The following is a 16,876-nucleotide window of genomic DNA, read 5'->3' as shown; positions in this document are numbered from 1 at the left end:
AACAACCAGAGGCATTTATTTAGCATTGAAAACATCTGAACAATTTATTCACATTTAAGAAAGTATGGGAGAACTGAAAACAGTGTAATTTGGTGGAAAGGGCTGGGCAGTCTTTTCCTAGGAGTTAATACCTATGCTCTGCATAATGGCAAAATTGCCTTTTTTCTTTATCAGTAATTCGGTGAGATTGTTACTCTGCCACTCTCTGAAAGGTCATCTATAATGGTTAATATGTAACTCACCAATGTGTCAGTTCTTCCCTAAAGTGTCATTTCAGGCACTGCAGGGGAATTCCCTCTGATATCTGTGCCAGAGCAAAGGTACGCTGGCAGCTGCAGTTTCACAAAGTGGACTTCAGCTCCAAGGCCTGCTTGGGAACGTCTGTCTCCCATCCCTGCCTTGCCTCCGGCTGCTTCTGCACACTCATGCTGTTCTGCAACTGTTGTTGGGGCTGTGCTGTAAATCAGGTCACCGAGATGATTCAAGTTGCAAATAATCTTTTTTATTTACAGGGATGTTCTTAATACAGGTTGCTTTTTTTACCAGAACAATGCCAGAAACCGCAGTGCTGGTGCAACTGAGGAGGCAGGACCCTGGGTGGGAGAGAGAGGAGAGAAAAACAGTCAGGATAGCGGGCACTGAGGAGGAAGTGTGCCTGGGTTCATGGAACTGCTGGCTCAGTTGGTGTCTCTTCCACTAATAAGGGTAGAATGCACTCAGGAGGGTGTTATCATAAACCATTATCAAACAGAAAGTTCACACACAAAAGGATCATGCATTGGTTTAAAAAAGACTAAAGCTAAACAGTAAAAATTGCTCCATATGTGACCTGCAGAAAAAGTAGCTATATACATAGGTGTTAGAGAATGTGTGCATATATATACACATATATTCACACACATATGCACACAAAAATCATCTCTAAATTTAAAAAAAAAATGCAAAATATGTCTCACTTCAGAGCTTTTGCCAGCCTTCAAAGCCTGCACGCAGCTCTGATCCCCTGGATGGTCGGTTCACGAAAGCAACAACCAGGAAAGCCTATAGAGGGAGCAGGTCGCCTTCTTTTCCTGACAGGAGTTTTCAACCCTAAGTGATGATCCTGAGAGAAAGAAGAGACAAAGGTAGAGGGTGAAGATGTCTCAGGGAGCAGACCCAAGAGCCAGAGCAGCTACCCTGCAAACAGGGGGAGCAGCAGCAGCACCTGCCTCTCAGGGCATGGGCGAGAGGGCTGCAGATCCACATCTGCTGTCTTTTCTTTCTTCCCTCTTCTTCATGTTCACACTTTGAGCCCTGCAAGGAGTCAAGAATCTCAGTATTTTCCCCTTTCCGCAGTCGCTGGGATGTCCCCACACTTCAGCCTCTTCTCTGCACATTGCAGGATGGAGATTTGCCTGATTGGAAATTGAGCAGAATTTCATCTTCCAACACCTATGGCCGAAGTAATAGAGCACTGCCTAGAAGTAAGGGAAGAATGCAGTAAGAAAAGCCTGGCATTTCCTGTTGAACAAAAAGAATATACATAGAAAATGTATAACTGTATGTCACAGACAACATAAGAGAAGCAGTATTAAGCAGAACCAATACTAAAGCTGCATTCAGAAGACAGAATATCAGAAATATCAGTTAGTTGTTGTCAGTAGAAGCTATGTGTCCGAACTGAACATTATGTTTATTCTAATTTACGTATGCATACACAAAAATTTCTAAAAATCTTTAACACGTGTATACGTGTATTGTAAGTCCAGAAAGCTGGTAGTTTTTTGTACAACTGTAAAGCCCAGAAGGCCCAGCCTAGTCAGAATTGCATTTGCTGAGCATGACACAAATCTGTACCAAGAGCCTTTGCCTTACCATGTTTATAATAGCCCAACAAAAGAGAGGATAAGATTTTTTTTTTCTTTTCCTTGTTGAAATGGATAGGGAGCTGTGACTAAAAAGTTTAACAGAAACCGGATCCTGTCAAACAAACCCAGACTCAACTTTTGAGATCAAAATACAAGCAACTAAAAAATACCTGTTTGGGAGCAATGACTTTCATAAGATTCTTGACTGAGCAGCATATGCATTCTCAACTTAAAAATAACAGTTACAAATGAAAAAATGGTGCACAATATATGGCAAATACACATGCCTTATTTACAATGTTGTACCTGTGAGTTCTCTTTGTAGAAAGACTGGCCACTATAGAAAGAAAGAGTGCGCACCAGCTGACTTACATTTCTGTAAAAATCTAAGAACTGGCATAAAGCATACAATATTTATACATTTAAATTATACTAAGGATTTTTCCCCCCCCACGCACTAAGGTCTAATAATACTTTAGTGTTTGTCTCCTGGGGAGCGAGAGCAGGTCTTAGGATTGCAACATAAATAGTTAAGCACAAGTCATGCAGCAGTAAAAGAGAAAAGGAATACTCTATGCCCTTCGATTCCCAGGGACTGCAGCATGAGGCACTAAAAAAAAAGACAAAGTTACTTTTCCTCAACTAATCCATATAACATGTTTCACCATTTGATACAGGTTTGCCTTTTTTTTTTTTTTTTTTCTTGCATCATTAGAGAGAGGCCATTTGAGGAATATATACTGCACAGTGATGTAATTCAGTGACTTTCTGGAAAACAAAAATGCAGCCCTTTTTGCGGTGCACTAATGAAACACAACTGGCAGTTTTCTTCAAGTTGAGCCTAACTAGAAGCAGGCAATGTACCATGTAAGCTCAAGCTCAGTGGTCTTGGATCACAATGTAATTTTTCATGGTTTTTTATGATTGAATATGACCTGAACATACCCTGCTGCTGAAACCAGGCCAGTGACAACGAATACATTACCATACAAGCTGTGTTGGTGTTACCAAGAATGGCTCAGCAAATATATTTTCCTTTTTATCCAAATTCTAGGTAGCTTTTGTCCATACCAACATGTGAGACCATCATTTCTGAGTATCTCCCAAGGGCATATCCACAGAAAGGTTGTCCTACAGTTCCATGAGGACAAAGGCCCCTGTCATGAGTTTGCCGTGTCATAACTTTTTTTGCACAAGGGCATTGAATGGTACTCAGTGACACTACTACAGAAACACTATATAATTTTGCATATTTAGTATTCTTTACCTAGGAGTGGTCCAAGTCTGGGAAATAAGATCAGGATCAAAAAGCATTTGCCTTAAGAGGAACAAAATCCCCCATGGTGACACACAGGGTAGTCAAAAGAGGAAGCCATAGTGCCTTCATGCTTTATGGGCATGTTTCCCATCAAAAATAACTGAAGTAAGAGATCCTTGTCTATTTAGCCTGATAGAGGAGTCCTATCTCCAGGCAGGCACAATGTGGTAGCCCTGGCAAGCAATGAGTGCCTGAGCTGGGATGTGCTGTGTGTCCTGGCTTAGGGCACATCCTGCTTTTTCTCCAAGCAACATGTGGGAGAGACAGGCAGCATGTGTCCCACGTACCACCACGACCCTTCCTGCCCCAAGCCGCAGGAAAGCTGCCATCGCAGCTCTCTGCAGCCGGCAGCAACCACAGCTTGTGAGCAGCGGGTCCCACCCCCTCTGTGAACCAGTCTGAAGATGAAAAGTGCTGCGTAAGCGCCAGCCATTATTGTTACTGGCAGAGCTCTGTGGGGACGTTTGCACGCAGCGCCTGTGGGCTTGGCTAACCACTAACCAGCGTGGAGCCTTTACTCTTAGAAACACCAAGCAATATTCTCCAAACATATTGCCATTTGCAAAAGAAAGAGTCATTCTGACAACTAAGTCTTCCAGTGACTAAGTGGCCAGTGTGTTGCCGGCATTAAACAGCTGGCAGGATTTCTATCATAAACATTGCTATCAGGCCATTGTATCTCAGCTGTAAAAACTTGCTCCAAGCTGATATTTGGCAAACAAGACCCAGCAAGATAATCCTTTTTTAAACACATTATCCTATTTGAGTAATCTACAGACATGTAAATCAAGAAGTCTGCAAGTGTGGGCCTCACTGACACCTTTGCTGATTCTTCTCCGCTGATGCTACGGGCACCATGGGAAGTGAGCACCCGGCCACCCCAGAGTGCTGCTTGCTCCGGGGCTTTCCTTTTACCTCCAAATGCCCTGGACAGTTCAGATAAAAATGCTGAGGAGGGACAGGGCAGAGCAGACAAGCTGCAGTCAGTGAGGAAACCCAGAGAAGACCTTCCCCAAGAGAAAAGCCCATCTCCCAAGAGCACACACCTAGCAAGAGACACAGGTGGAAACTCCCAGAGTCTACCTCCCCATATACGTGCCTCCTTCCAGATATGGAGTAGCTAGCTTTTCCGTATAAGCGAAAGAATAATTGCATATATTTCTATCTCAGAGGAAATGCCTGTTGTTGCTTCAAAATTAAAACAGCTTCTTGGTCATAATGGCATAATACTGCACTGGCTACACAGTCCTCTCGTGTTTCAAAATGTTTCCTGTCAACTCTACCACATCTGACAAATTCTTTGGTGGAAACCACTGCCCCTTCCAAGTGAAGATTTCCAGATCTGTGCAGAATATCTCCGGGACAAATAAGCAGTTAAATGCAACAGGGCTGGAAAACTCAGCACTGAACAAACGGTAGCAACTCTTCATGTAACCACATTAAAGTATTCAGGATTTATAGTCAGAAATACTCTTTTCATTGATTTCATTATTAGAAGTCTGTTACAGCTAAAGGTTTTTTTTTTTTAAATGCTGAATCTTATTTCCAAATGCCCTTAGGGAACAACAGCCACAACAATAAAATTAGGAACCCATTACTGAAGATAAAATTAGAATAACTAAGCTTGACACTATACAGGGAAAAGGCAGTGTTAAAATGTATGAGGTAAAATGTTCTCTAACTGTCCCAATGTTAAACTTCATTTTGTCCTTGGAATGAGCATGGGCAGAAATTTGTGACAAGCTACTACATTATTAAACACAACTGTGTTTTGTGCAAGTTACGTGCTAAATCAGTATATTTTTTTCAGTATAGTTAAGGCCAAAGATGCTTAATAAGATATTTTTAATTAATTTTTAATTTACAAGACTCTTTTTTTTAAATGCTTTTTACACTCCCTTCCTTCAGGATTATGACTCAGAGAAGTACTAAAAAAAAATCAATGGTTTACTTTTCAGTCCTGTTTACACAGGAAACCTGGAGGGATATCTTAAGTGAAAGAGATTCTTCAGCACGTGTAGAGAAACCACTGCCATTGCACCTACCACCTCCATGGCAAAAGCAGCAGAATGTGACAGGTATCCACCTATCTGTACTAGGGCAACCACTCAGATACTCACAGTGAAATTTCCTAAAGAAGGTAGGACTAAGGTTTCAGAGCATACATACTACTGTGTCCTGGACTAGAGTTAGGCTTCCCTTATCACTCCTGAACAAGTGTCTTCATGAGACAGACATTCTCACACTACTTGTGCACAGTGCACGCACAGGTTGTGCAAGCTGGAGAATGACAGTTACTTGTGACCATCACATTAAAAAATGCATTTACTTTTTTCTTCAGGAGCAAAGAAAGAAACCACATATTTCCAAAACCAGAACTGTGTCGTACTATCCAAAACAGGATAAAAAGGGCAGGAGGTTGTTGTGATCTGCTCTTTCCTCTCACAATAGGTAACTAACTCTCCCCTTCCTCCTCCTCTTTCAACCTCAAACATGTGGCTGTCATAAAGTCTTTAAAGGAATATTGTCAAATACATTCACCAAACATTCTGACACTGATGAAAAAGAATCATTCAAATGAAAAAAATACAGTAATGAAAATACTCTGTTTAGAGCATTGCTTCACATTAGTGAGCAGCTCATTTGCTATTCCTGGGTATTAGAGTCGAGTTCAGTGCTTTTGCAATAGATATTTTTAAACAAAGGTTAAAAAACATGTTTGTCTTATGTTACATACTCCAAACGTCTGGAAACAAACAAGCACGCTCTTCTTACGGTAGTGTCTATAGGTCTTGAAACAAGCAGGCAGACCAAATACACATGGGTTTCACAAACTGTTCTCTAGCAAAAATCTACATATATGAGCTGACTCCTTATCTCCACTTCAATCAAATGAGCTTATTGTTAAAGTTTTACAAAGCAACCCAGCAGCAAGGTGAAAGTTGAAGAGATTATTGAATAATAGATAAGAATATTTTTAGTCAGCTCAGATGTATTCACGTATCTAAGAAAGCACCAGGAAAAAGCCCTCAGAAAGGTGCTGGCTGAATTCCAGCAAAATCAACCCGACTGTCAGCACCCCGTGAGGGCCGATGGCTCCCTGGGACCAGGGTGCTGGGGGCTCCCCATGGGAGGTGGTAGGGCAGAGTCCAGAACAGGGCTGTCAGAGGGGCACAGGGGCACCCAAAGCCACCCCAGCCCTGGGGAAGGGACACCTCCCTGGGGATGGGAGCAGGGACCCGTGGGTGGGCCCAGCTCGGGGGCCCCATGGCCAGGCAGGGCTGTGGGGAGCTGGAGACCGTCCCTGCTGCAGCATCACTGGGGCAGGGACCAGGGGGTTGAAATGGGGTCCTGGGCTGTAGGCAGGGTGGGGGAGCCCTGGGGGGCTGGGCAGGGTCAGTCAGGGCTGGGGATGCCCTGAGGGCCCTGACACTCTCAATCAGAGGTGAAGAATTACTAAGAAAAACGTTCTCGGTCTTTCTGCTCCTGGAACTGATGGAGATAAAATTTTTTCTTCCTTTTCACTCATAGCTTTATAAGCTCAGCCATCCTGTCCTTTTGTTTGCAGCAGCTGGAACTGTAAACCCATTCCCAAGGTCGTTCCTTCCCATCAGGTTTCCTACAATGTTGTTAAATGCAGGGGCAACAAAGAATTTGTAATGCTCTAGAAAGGACCTTCCCCACACACAAAGAAGGAAACTACCAAATTGTCTGATTCCAGCGCTGTTCTGCTTCTTATACCCTGCATCCTTTAACTGAGTGAGAATCATTGCTCTATTATTATGTTCTGAAGAGACAAAGATTTTTAAAAGATCTTTTCACTGCCTGAGCCAGCCCTCTCCCTGTTGTCTTTCCCTTTTAATGAAGATCACAGGACGGTTTGACATCTTTGATCTCACCACAGATCCTGAATGCCTCTGAAGAAGTGGAGGTATATTAACATCATTCACTTAAAAGCTAGGGAGATACTGACTGAAACTGCATCTACTGAAATAAAGTACCAGTGAATAATGAAGAGTCACTTGGATATTCAGAACTTATTAAAAAACATTTCTGAAAGGAACTGGTTCATGTGTCCCTGGGAATGCTAATACAAGAAGTGCCATGCTAAATCATACTTAGCATTTAGTCTAGAATCAAAGTACCTGCACATAGTCCATCCTCCCACAACACTGACTACAGAGCAGAAAAGCCCTTATCTTACCTCATGTACAACTATATGCAATAGTGGGGTAGAAAGTCTTTTAAAAGGCAGGTGTAAAGAGGGGATAATTAGTAGTATGCAAGAAGCACAGTCCATCACAATGTAATGGTATGACAGTGCCAAAAATAGTCTACTGTGTGGAAAGATCCAAATGTTTATCTTTTGGGAAGGGACAGCCATAAACCTGCAGTACTGTGGAGTTCAGCACTGCCTAATTTACCTTGATTTTCTAACAGGAAATTTTTGGTGAACTCCTTGCTCCCCGAGCTAGACTGCTGCAGGCAGCTGAGCTAACAAGTTCAAAATTAGCTCAGATGTGTCTAAGTTATACCTTAGGTCCTAGTGAAAAAGAGCAAATACAAAGTGGTGCTTGAGACTGCAGCAGAGACATAGTCCAGCATTTTTGGACCTCTGTCCAGAAAAGCGTTTCAACACACATGTAGCTGTAAGGCTCTGAATAGACTTGGCAACTGTGTTAGCTTAATAATGGTGAAGCATGTTGTGAGCTCCCTTCTGGACTGGGAATTGTCTCTGAAGGGTTTTATAAAATGCAGTAGAGCCTCACAAAGCAGAAAACAACAGTTATTCAGTTTCTCTCCTCTCCACCTGGATGCATTGGAAGTAGGATATTTTGGCATAAAACCCAGACATATTAAAGCAAATGGCAGAGCCCATCAAAGGCCCAGCAAAGTCAGTTTTGAGGGTATGAGCAGGTACAGACAGGGCACTTGTCCCAAGGCCAGGCAAGCCCAAGTGCCAGGTGACAGAGGTCAGGGTGAACACTGGCAACAGGCGACAGGGAGCCCCACATCATCTTTCTGTCAGGGCTTGGCCAGGCTGCTATGCCATTGCAGTGTGCACGGCCCAGAGGCTGCTTAGTAAGAAAATAGTAGTAAATAAATCTGTGCGTTATATTCTTCTGGTGATAACCCTTTTCAAAAGAAACCTACAACAAGCACCTTCAAGAGAAGAAAACCACATAAGAACCCCTCACAGAATGCCAGCCTGTACACATGCACACACACCAACACACAGAGACCAGCATATTTATCCAAAACAATCTCACATAGGATCTCACTTCAGATCTTGCAGATCACATGGAGGTGGAGGGTCATCCACATGCAGATCCACTGCTTTTGCAGCTGTTTGGATCCACCATCTGCATCTTCCACTTCCCACCTCCCTCAAAGTGAAGCTTCAGAGTGGCTAAAATCCTGAAAATCTCCTTGCCTGCATATTGCATCATTTGGAAATGGCTGTTAGCTGATCATCACCCCTGTAACTGCACCATTTGACATCTGAAGCTGTGTTTTCATTTCTGGGGAATAATGCACATGCCTCAACTCCCTTCTCAGATGTGTCATCCCACTGCTATTCCTTTCTTCTTTAAGCTACAGTTTGGTATTCTTTTAAGTGAACATGACTGCCAATGAAGCAGTCCCCGCTTTCTCCCACTCCCACATCTTCTTCCAGATAATCTGTTGTACTGTGCCATCATAAATATTTGTGTGGCTACATGGTGAACCAGATCAGGGAACTGATCCAGCTGAAAAACAGCCCCTGGGGGAAAAAATATGCAATTTTTCCAATATAGTTCCCCACAAGGTCATAAAAATGCTTGTGTTGCAATTGTAAGGAGGTTTCTGTAAGCACAGGAATAATTGACTGAGAGAAGGAAGGGGAAACAGTCTGGTTTTTTAAGCAGATCTGTGGGCCTTAATGTGGTGCCATAGTTTGGCATTTGCTTTCACCAGCATTAGTCCCCAGAAAGCACACAGAAACCCCTGTTTTGGGGAGTAAACAGGCACAGAGCTACTGAAGGTTCCTCCTGAATGCCCAGGGAAAAGTTCTTTGTACAGTGATATCTAATTATTGCCTACATTTGAGACCAAGACCATAATCTCCAAGACAGTGTCCTTACACCTGAAGAGCCTTCTCCTATCAACAACAAGCTCAAGGATCCTTTGGGGTCACATGCTAGCACTTCAGAGGCAAACAACCTATTTCTCCCTCTCTCACTTTGTCTGGATGTGAGGACTGATCAGGCAGAATACTGCCTGGTTACATATTCCACAGCCCTATATCATAAAAGGGAGGAAAAAGTCTGGAAGCATTATTATTTGAGTGCATTTTACCAAAAAGCCTTTTGAAAACAGCTCACCTCCCCATTTAACAGTTTCTAATAAAGTAAGCCTAAAACTAGAGTCAGAAATCCCAGACACCAATTCCCTCAATTTCATTTCTTTTTGTCTCATTTTCTTTCCTCACAATAAAGTGACAGTCCCAGTGCTGATATTTCTCAGGATAGGTGTGATAGTCTTTTGTGAGACACTTGAAAACTGCAGTTAAATGCAAACTTGCTGCTGAATAAAGCTGTACAGAATACAAAAATGTCCTTTCTTTGTCTCCTCCACTTCAAAAAAGGAGAGAGTAAAGAATTACTGTTTTCTGCCCAATGGTTTGTGGTATGAGACAGCAAGTATTTGAAACTAGCTGATCCCATGAGTGGGAGGACTGACTACAAAGAGAACTCTTTTCTTCTTTTATTGTTTCCAGCAACTGTACAATTAACTTAAATTGTGGCTATCTTTTCGCTAGTGGGCTTAATGTATTCAGACTAGGGATAGTGTCTAAGTGAATATTACAACTTCCTGAAGAGATCGCAAATCAGCAGTCTTCCCTGAAATCGTATATACCACCGCTTACCCTTCACTGAACTAGAAACACAAAGGCAATATGTTATCATATGCTAGGAGACTTCCTTCACATATCTGTGCTGTGGCAAGCTTGGGGATAGAGCTCTGACATATACGTCGATGGACATATGTAGCTTGAGGCAGTTTATCTAGGAAAGATCAGGGGAAACTGTGCACAAAGATAACAGGAAGAGACTGATCCTGGTCATCTCTACTATGTGGGTAGCTCTAATTTTGGAGAAAGCCAAGCAGGACTTGGCTATGTAACAAGCAGGCGAGCATTTTTAGACATTAAATGGGTTTGAACTCTAGGAACCCTAGAGAATGTAAAATCTGCTGCTGGGCAGAGACTGCATAAGGAAGTCAGAGGCTTGTTTTTAACATATCCTTGGGAAAGCCAGCAAGAAGAGCTGCCTTTGAATTTTTCCTCCAATTCATCTGCCAGTTCCCCAAATTTCATTCTGTCTCTATTTCTGGCTGTAATAGTGTGGCTGTTGCAGCTGTGATGGTCTCAGGACATAACCAAGGCAATATTTCTAAGGATAGGTCCTAGTTTTTATTAAATTGTGTATTTGGGGGGAAAAAACAGACAGATTTTCAGGCACACAAGCCCATCTCCATGCCACTGAAAAGTCAGTGTACTTAAAAATGTGTCTGAACTTTTTCTAGCTATATCTGTCTAGTAAAAGATATGACACCTCCCTTCGACACCCCTCTCCTCCATTTGATGCTCAGTTCTCTCTCTCACCCAGTAAAGCCTCCCCTAACCCCATCTCCATTCTGACAGCACTCCCAGTCTTGTCTGGACCCACTAAGTTTTCATACCTTCATTTCCACCTTTCTTTCTGTTCTTTCCCACTCTGCCCCACCACCTTCTTAAGGCCTCACTGAGCAGAACCCCTAGATCCCCCACTCTTGGTACACTGAAGCCCCTTTGAAAGACCCCTGTCAGGCAGGACCAGATCCACAAAACTTTGTCTTCTGCAAGAGAGATTCCTGTCCAGCAAGAGCTTTCTCTGCTAGGCACTGCCTGATAACTGCACGATGGGGCTGTGCTGCTGACTATATCGCTCCAGCCATCCTGAGTAAATATAACCCTCAGAAACAAAGTTCCTTCCAGACTGAATCATGTCAGTGATAGGGTTCAATCTGCTGTCTGGCACGCAGTCGCAGAAGTAGAGCCGGGGGATGAAGCAAGGATGAGAATGAAAGGCTAAGCATAAGGTGAAGGAGGAAAGCGGTGGGTTGAGGCCGAGAACCACTTAAGTTATCTGTGTCCTGCAGAGAACGCCAGTGGGTCAGAAAAGACCTTTCTCAGAGGCAAGGAAGCAGCCAGCATACAACAGGCAGTATTTTTCCCTGCAGTACATAATAACACAGCATTTTGTGAGCTTTGTCCACAGCTGCTGTGCAGAAAATGCAGGAACATTTTGCAAGATTTTTAACGTTGTTGTGTCATAGCATTCTCCAGTTCTGCGGGAGTGGTTAAAAGAGACAAGAACAGGTTAAAGACCCTGTTGATCGAGGGGAAAAGGCAGGCAAGGGAAGGAAATTCTCGAGTATTTGACTGAATGGGCCTTCAAGAACTGAAGGGGGCAGCACCCCACAGACATGCACAGGTTGTCAGCACAGCGAGGATGCACCGGACACTATGTCTCTGCAACTGAAGTGAGTACTGAAGAAGGGCGCTGGGGGGAGAAGGAAGAATTTCTAGCAATTCTCTGCAGAACAGAGAATCTCCCCATATTCAAGCTTGGCTAAGGGCTTGGCTAAGAGAAGAAATGTGTTAGATAGATAGGACAAAAGGAGAAGAATAATGCTCCAGTCTCCTGCTCAGCACAGACCATACAGACATTTGAGCTGCTGATGAATCAACATGAATCAGTCCTATTATAGCACAGACCGTAACCATGATGTAAACCGAGGTGATGCAGCAGCTGACTCAGAGGCACCTTGCATGTCCAGGGTGAGGCACAGAGCTGAGGACAGCAAGCTGTCAGCCATCCCCAAATAAACTCATAAAGCCTGGGCAACAGGCCCAAGGGATTTTGCCCTCTCTAGTTCAAATAACCAATACGTATCATGCCAACCTGTAATGTGCAAAGGCTCACTGACTTCCTTTAAAAGAGCAAGTCTTTCTTCAGGATTGATTTGTCTCTCCAGTGAGGTCACTGACAACAAATAAAGGTGCTGTGACTACAGCCTGGCTCACCACACTCAAAGGAGACAGGGACTGGTCATTACGTAGGATCTTCTCTGAGGACTGGCTGAAGGGTAGCCAGGGACATGTGTAAAGACTCATGTATCTAGGAAGAGCTGCTTGACAGGACATAAACAGAAATCTAAGACTATGCAATAGACTATGCTGAGCCTTTGAAAAGCAGCTCTGAGCAAAGTTTGCTGTGTGAACCTCACCACGGACATCCGGCAGCAGAGCCACATAAGGCAGCAAACCACACAGCAAAATAATAAAGAACACATTATATTTTAGTGGCATCAGTTTCCCAGTCCAGTCTCTCACATAGTGATATGAACAGCTGTGTTGACATGGAGAAAAGGACCATCTGACTTGAGATCTCAGCTAGGATCAGGTTTGCCACCAGGGAATTCCCCTTGAGACTACATCCCCAAGCTGCCCAAGAAGTCTTGACCCTCCATTATGCTCCTCTGAAGTTAGTTTCTCTAAAATATCCCTCACATGTTGCAGATAATAATTTGCTGTTGGTTCCTAAGGAATGAAACTTACGTGCCTCTCCCTATGTCATACACAATGCTTGCTGGCATGCAAGAAATGCAGGCAGAGCTGTCACAAAAAGGTTTGGGAGCATCCCTCTCCAGACCATCCTACTGTGGTGTTTCTTCCTGCCTTTCACACTCCTACTAGTTGCCACCAGGGACCTGCAGGCCCTGTGTCTGGGCAGCAACAGCTACTGGCATGTCCTTACACATCACCCTGGCTGTATGGTCCCCAAGTTGTGACACTCTTCATGAAGCCCCTGTGTGGCTGACATCCTCTTTGGCCTGGCTCTGGCCATGGCTCTGCATGTTGGTATGCTTCTGTCCTTCCTCATCACAAGCCCCTCTCTTCAGTACAGATCAGATACAGATAGAGCTAAACATGTTCACGTTAGTAATAGGATGAGGCTCTCAGATCCCCATGTTAAACCTGGACGCAAGTGATGCCGGTAGTAAACCAGGGATGAGATTCATCTCCCTAAAACTTTTGAGGCCTTTAAGGTAAACATGCAAAACTAAGGTAATTGTCAACCTTTTTACTGGAGTGGAGAAGCACTTCTGGAGTACATCTTAGCTGAATTAATTTATATATCTACCTTAGAATGAGATGACTCATGTATTGCAGAGTATTTATTCCTCACCAGTGAATCCCATTCTAGATGTCAAACAAACGGAACTGTATTTGCTTGCACCATTTCTTACAAATACCCACTTGGATACATTTATATCAGTTGGAACTGGTTTATTTCAGTTTTATTTGCATAGTTGGAGTTGATTCTCACTTAAACATAACAAAACTTTAGAATTAGGTCTCCCACCTATACTTTCATGCATACTAAAAAGATTTATTTTTTTTAATTGAAATTGTGCAGGCTGCTGAAGAAGTGAGCTACATCATTCTGAGAACAGGACACAGTGTTCCTCTTTGGCCTTGGATCTCTTTGTGCAGTATGCTGTGATCTTTTTGAACTGGAAAGTACCAGGGGCTGACAGCTGGAATACCAGAGGGGACACCTCAGACAGATGGGAACTGTGGACTTCAGCTCTTTCTTCGATATCTGCCTCACTGCAGCTAGAGTGGGCGCTACCTTGTCTTTTGCTCCCTCTGCATTTTGTGCATGAGGCCAGGCCCCTGGAAAGGAACATTGCTCTCAACACCAGCATCACAGAGTCACAGAATCACAGAAACTGTCTAGCTTGGAAAAGACCTTGAAGATCATCTAGTCCAACCATTAACCTGACATTGACAGTTCCCAACTACACCATATTCCTCAGCGCTAAGTCGACCCTACTCTTAAACACCTCCAGGGATGGGGACTCCACCACTGCCCTGGGCAGCCCATTCCAACGCCTAACAACCCGTTCTGGAAAGAAATGCTTCCTAATATCTAGTCTAAACCTTCCCTGGCACAACTTGAGGCCATTCCCTCTTGTTCTATTGCTTATTACTTGGTTAAAGAGACTCATCCCCAGCTCTCTGCAACCTCCTTTCAGGTAGTTGTAGAGGGCGATGAAGTCTCCCCTCAGCCTCCTCTTCTCCAGACTAAACAACCCCAGTTCCCTCAGCCCCTCCTCGTACGACATGTGCTCCAGACCCTTCACCAGCTTCGTTGCCCTTCTCTGGACACACTTGAGTAATTCAATGTCCTTTTTGTAGTGAGGGGCCCAAAACTGAACACAGTCATCGAGGTGTGGCCTCACCAGTGCCGAGTACAGGGGTAAGATCACTTCCCTGTCCCTGCTGGCCATGCTATTTCTGATGCAAGCCAGGATGCCATTGGCCTTCTTGGCCACCTGGGCACACTGCTGGCTCATGTTCAGCCGGCTGTCAATCAACACCCCCAGGTCCCTCTCTGACTGGCAGCTCTCCAGCCACTCCTCCCCAAGCCTGTAGCGCTGCTGGGGGTTGTTGTGGCCAAAGTGCAGAACCTGGCATTTGGCCTTATTGAAACTCCTACAGTTGGCCTTAGCCCATCGCTCCAGCCTGTCCAGATCTCTCTGCAGAGCCTCCCTACCCTCGAGCAGATCAACACTCCCACCTCTGTCTCTGTCTCTGGCTGAGGAGGCTGGATTCCCTCAATACAACTAGTCGTCTTATTAAAGACTGAGGCAAAGAAGGCATTAAGCACCTCACCCTTTTCCTCATCACTCGTTGCCATGTTTCCTCCTGCATCTAAGCAGGGGATGGAGGCTCTCCCTGGTCTTTCTTTTGCTGCTCACATACTTATAGAGACATTTCTTGTTGTCCTTGATTGCTGAAGCCAGATTAATTTCCAGCTGGGCTTTAGACCTCCTGATTTCTGCCCTGCATAGCCTCACAGCATCTTTGTAATCACAGCAGGGAAGAAGGAAACAGAGGTATATATTCAACATAGCTATGCATCTACTACTAACACACGGTGCCCCTGATCCTGAGAGATGATAGATGGCTTTCAGGGATAGTCCTGCACCATGGAAGGCACTGCCTGCTTTGTCACTGGCTATGGATGGGTATCACAGAGAGTTTGACAGTGTGGCAGGTACAGGGTTATCTAGTGTTTCTACCTAGACATCATCCTTTCAGCTTTCACATCATTTACAATTAAGCTATAACAAATCAAAATACAACAGTCTTTACACAATGTCACATTTGCAATTCTTACTTAGGACAAAGCAGAAAAGAATAAAGAAAAGTTGCAATAGTGTTCTTCTCCTTACTAAATAAAAAATGATGTGTTCTGGCTTTTACTATGTTGAGCATACCAGATTCTATCTCTGTTGGACAGTATTGATCTTAGCTTTGCATTTGTGCTCTCGAAGAAATGTGTGTAACAGCATGACAGAGTCAAAGGATCCCTGAAACAGGATTTAAGTTTGAATCATAGAACCACAGAATAATTAAGGTTGGAAAGGACCTCTGGAATTCACCTAGTCTAATCCCCTGCTCAGAGGAGGTCCATCACCCACACTGTATCAGGTCACTTGCTCAGGTTTGCCCTTGCTCTTGCAGCACTTTTCTGTGACTGAGGCTTTGGCAGCCATGATGCTTTTTCCAGCTGACACTGTTCCTACTTCACATTCAACCCTGGTTCTTGCAGTGCCCTCCCAGCACAAACATTTATGTAGTCTCCTAAGGAAGTGATTCAGCTGAAATATAATCTGTACCTCCAGTATAATAATAATTTTCTTAGCTGGAATTGCTCCCCAGTCCAACTCATTCAGCAGTCCTACTCACAACTGTGCTAGCATGGTAGAGGGAGAGCCAGACAAGATCAAGCAGCCAAGAGGAGGAAGATAAAGGAGGAGGAAAGAGCGAGGAAAATGCCTGTCTGAGCCAAAGCTGCAGATTAATGAATTCTGTGCCAAGCCCTACCCTCAAAGAAGTAACATTCGATTCCTGTCCCTTCACAACTACAATTTCCTGTGCTGTACAAGGGGGAGCTGGATGACTTCATAGAGTTTGCAGATGAAAGATGAAAGGCATGACAGGTATTGCTTATTGACTATTTTCACACACACTGAACTTATTGGGAAAATGTTATCAAATGTACAGGAACCAGGTGAATCTGTACATCTGTTAGAAAGAAGAAGCAAGCATAAAGTTGGCCTGAAGAGAAGTATAAAAGAAAATTTCCCAACTGAAATAGCCAGACTGGCTGAGCTACAGAACCTGGGGTGTCTCCACCCAACATCTTGTGGAAAGGCACTTTCTTCACTGTTAGATCAAGCCTGAACAAAGCTGGAATGAACTCACCTACTTTGGCTTCAGCTTTCCCATTTTCACAGTATTTCCATATTTGTCAAAAGGATTCAAAATGTTATTCAAAATAACTGACAAAAAGAGCAACCACTCATCAAAGTAATCTGAGTAAATTCCAGAGTAGTACTAGATTGCTACTGAAGTGCTGGAAATTCAGGCAATTGATCCTCATTAGTGGTGCTGCCAACATGCAGAAAAGACCTGCTTCATGCCATCCAGCAGTAGGTATTTAATGCAGACACCTGAGTTGGAAGCCATATCACACTAGTCTCTCTGTAGTCCATGAAGAGTAACAAGCATCCCCTGAAGATAATTCATCCCGACATCTAATTTACC

General features: G+C 43.8%; 1 long non-coding RNA gene across 2 annotated transcripts in view; it reads right to left on the bottom strand.

The window, feature by feature from the left end:
* Positions 1 to 971: 971 nt before the first annotated feature.
* Positions 972 to 16,876, bottom strand: part of LOC141923783 (uncharacterized) — a 125,225-nt gene continuing 109,320 nt past the window's right edge. For both annotated transcript variants that reach the window (XR_012623401.1, XR_012623400.1), the window contains one exon: positions 972 to 1,457. This is a non-coding gene — a long non-coding RNA (uncharacterized LOC141923783). The remainder of the gene's footprint in view (positions 1,458 to 16,876) is intronic.

Source organism: Strix aluco, chromosome 5, assembly GCF_031877795.1.
Source record: "Strix aluco isolate bStrAlu1 chromosome 5, bStrAlu1.hap1, whole genome shotgun sequence".
Lineage (NCBI taxonomy): Eukaryota > Metazoa > Chordata > Aves > Strigiformes > Strigidae > Strix > Strix aluco.
The sequence above is the reverse complement of the archived record's forward strand: the minus strand, read 5'-3'. Positions and strand labels throughout refer to the sequence as shown.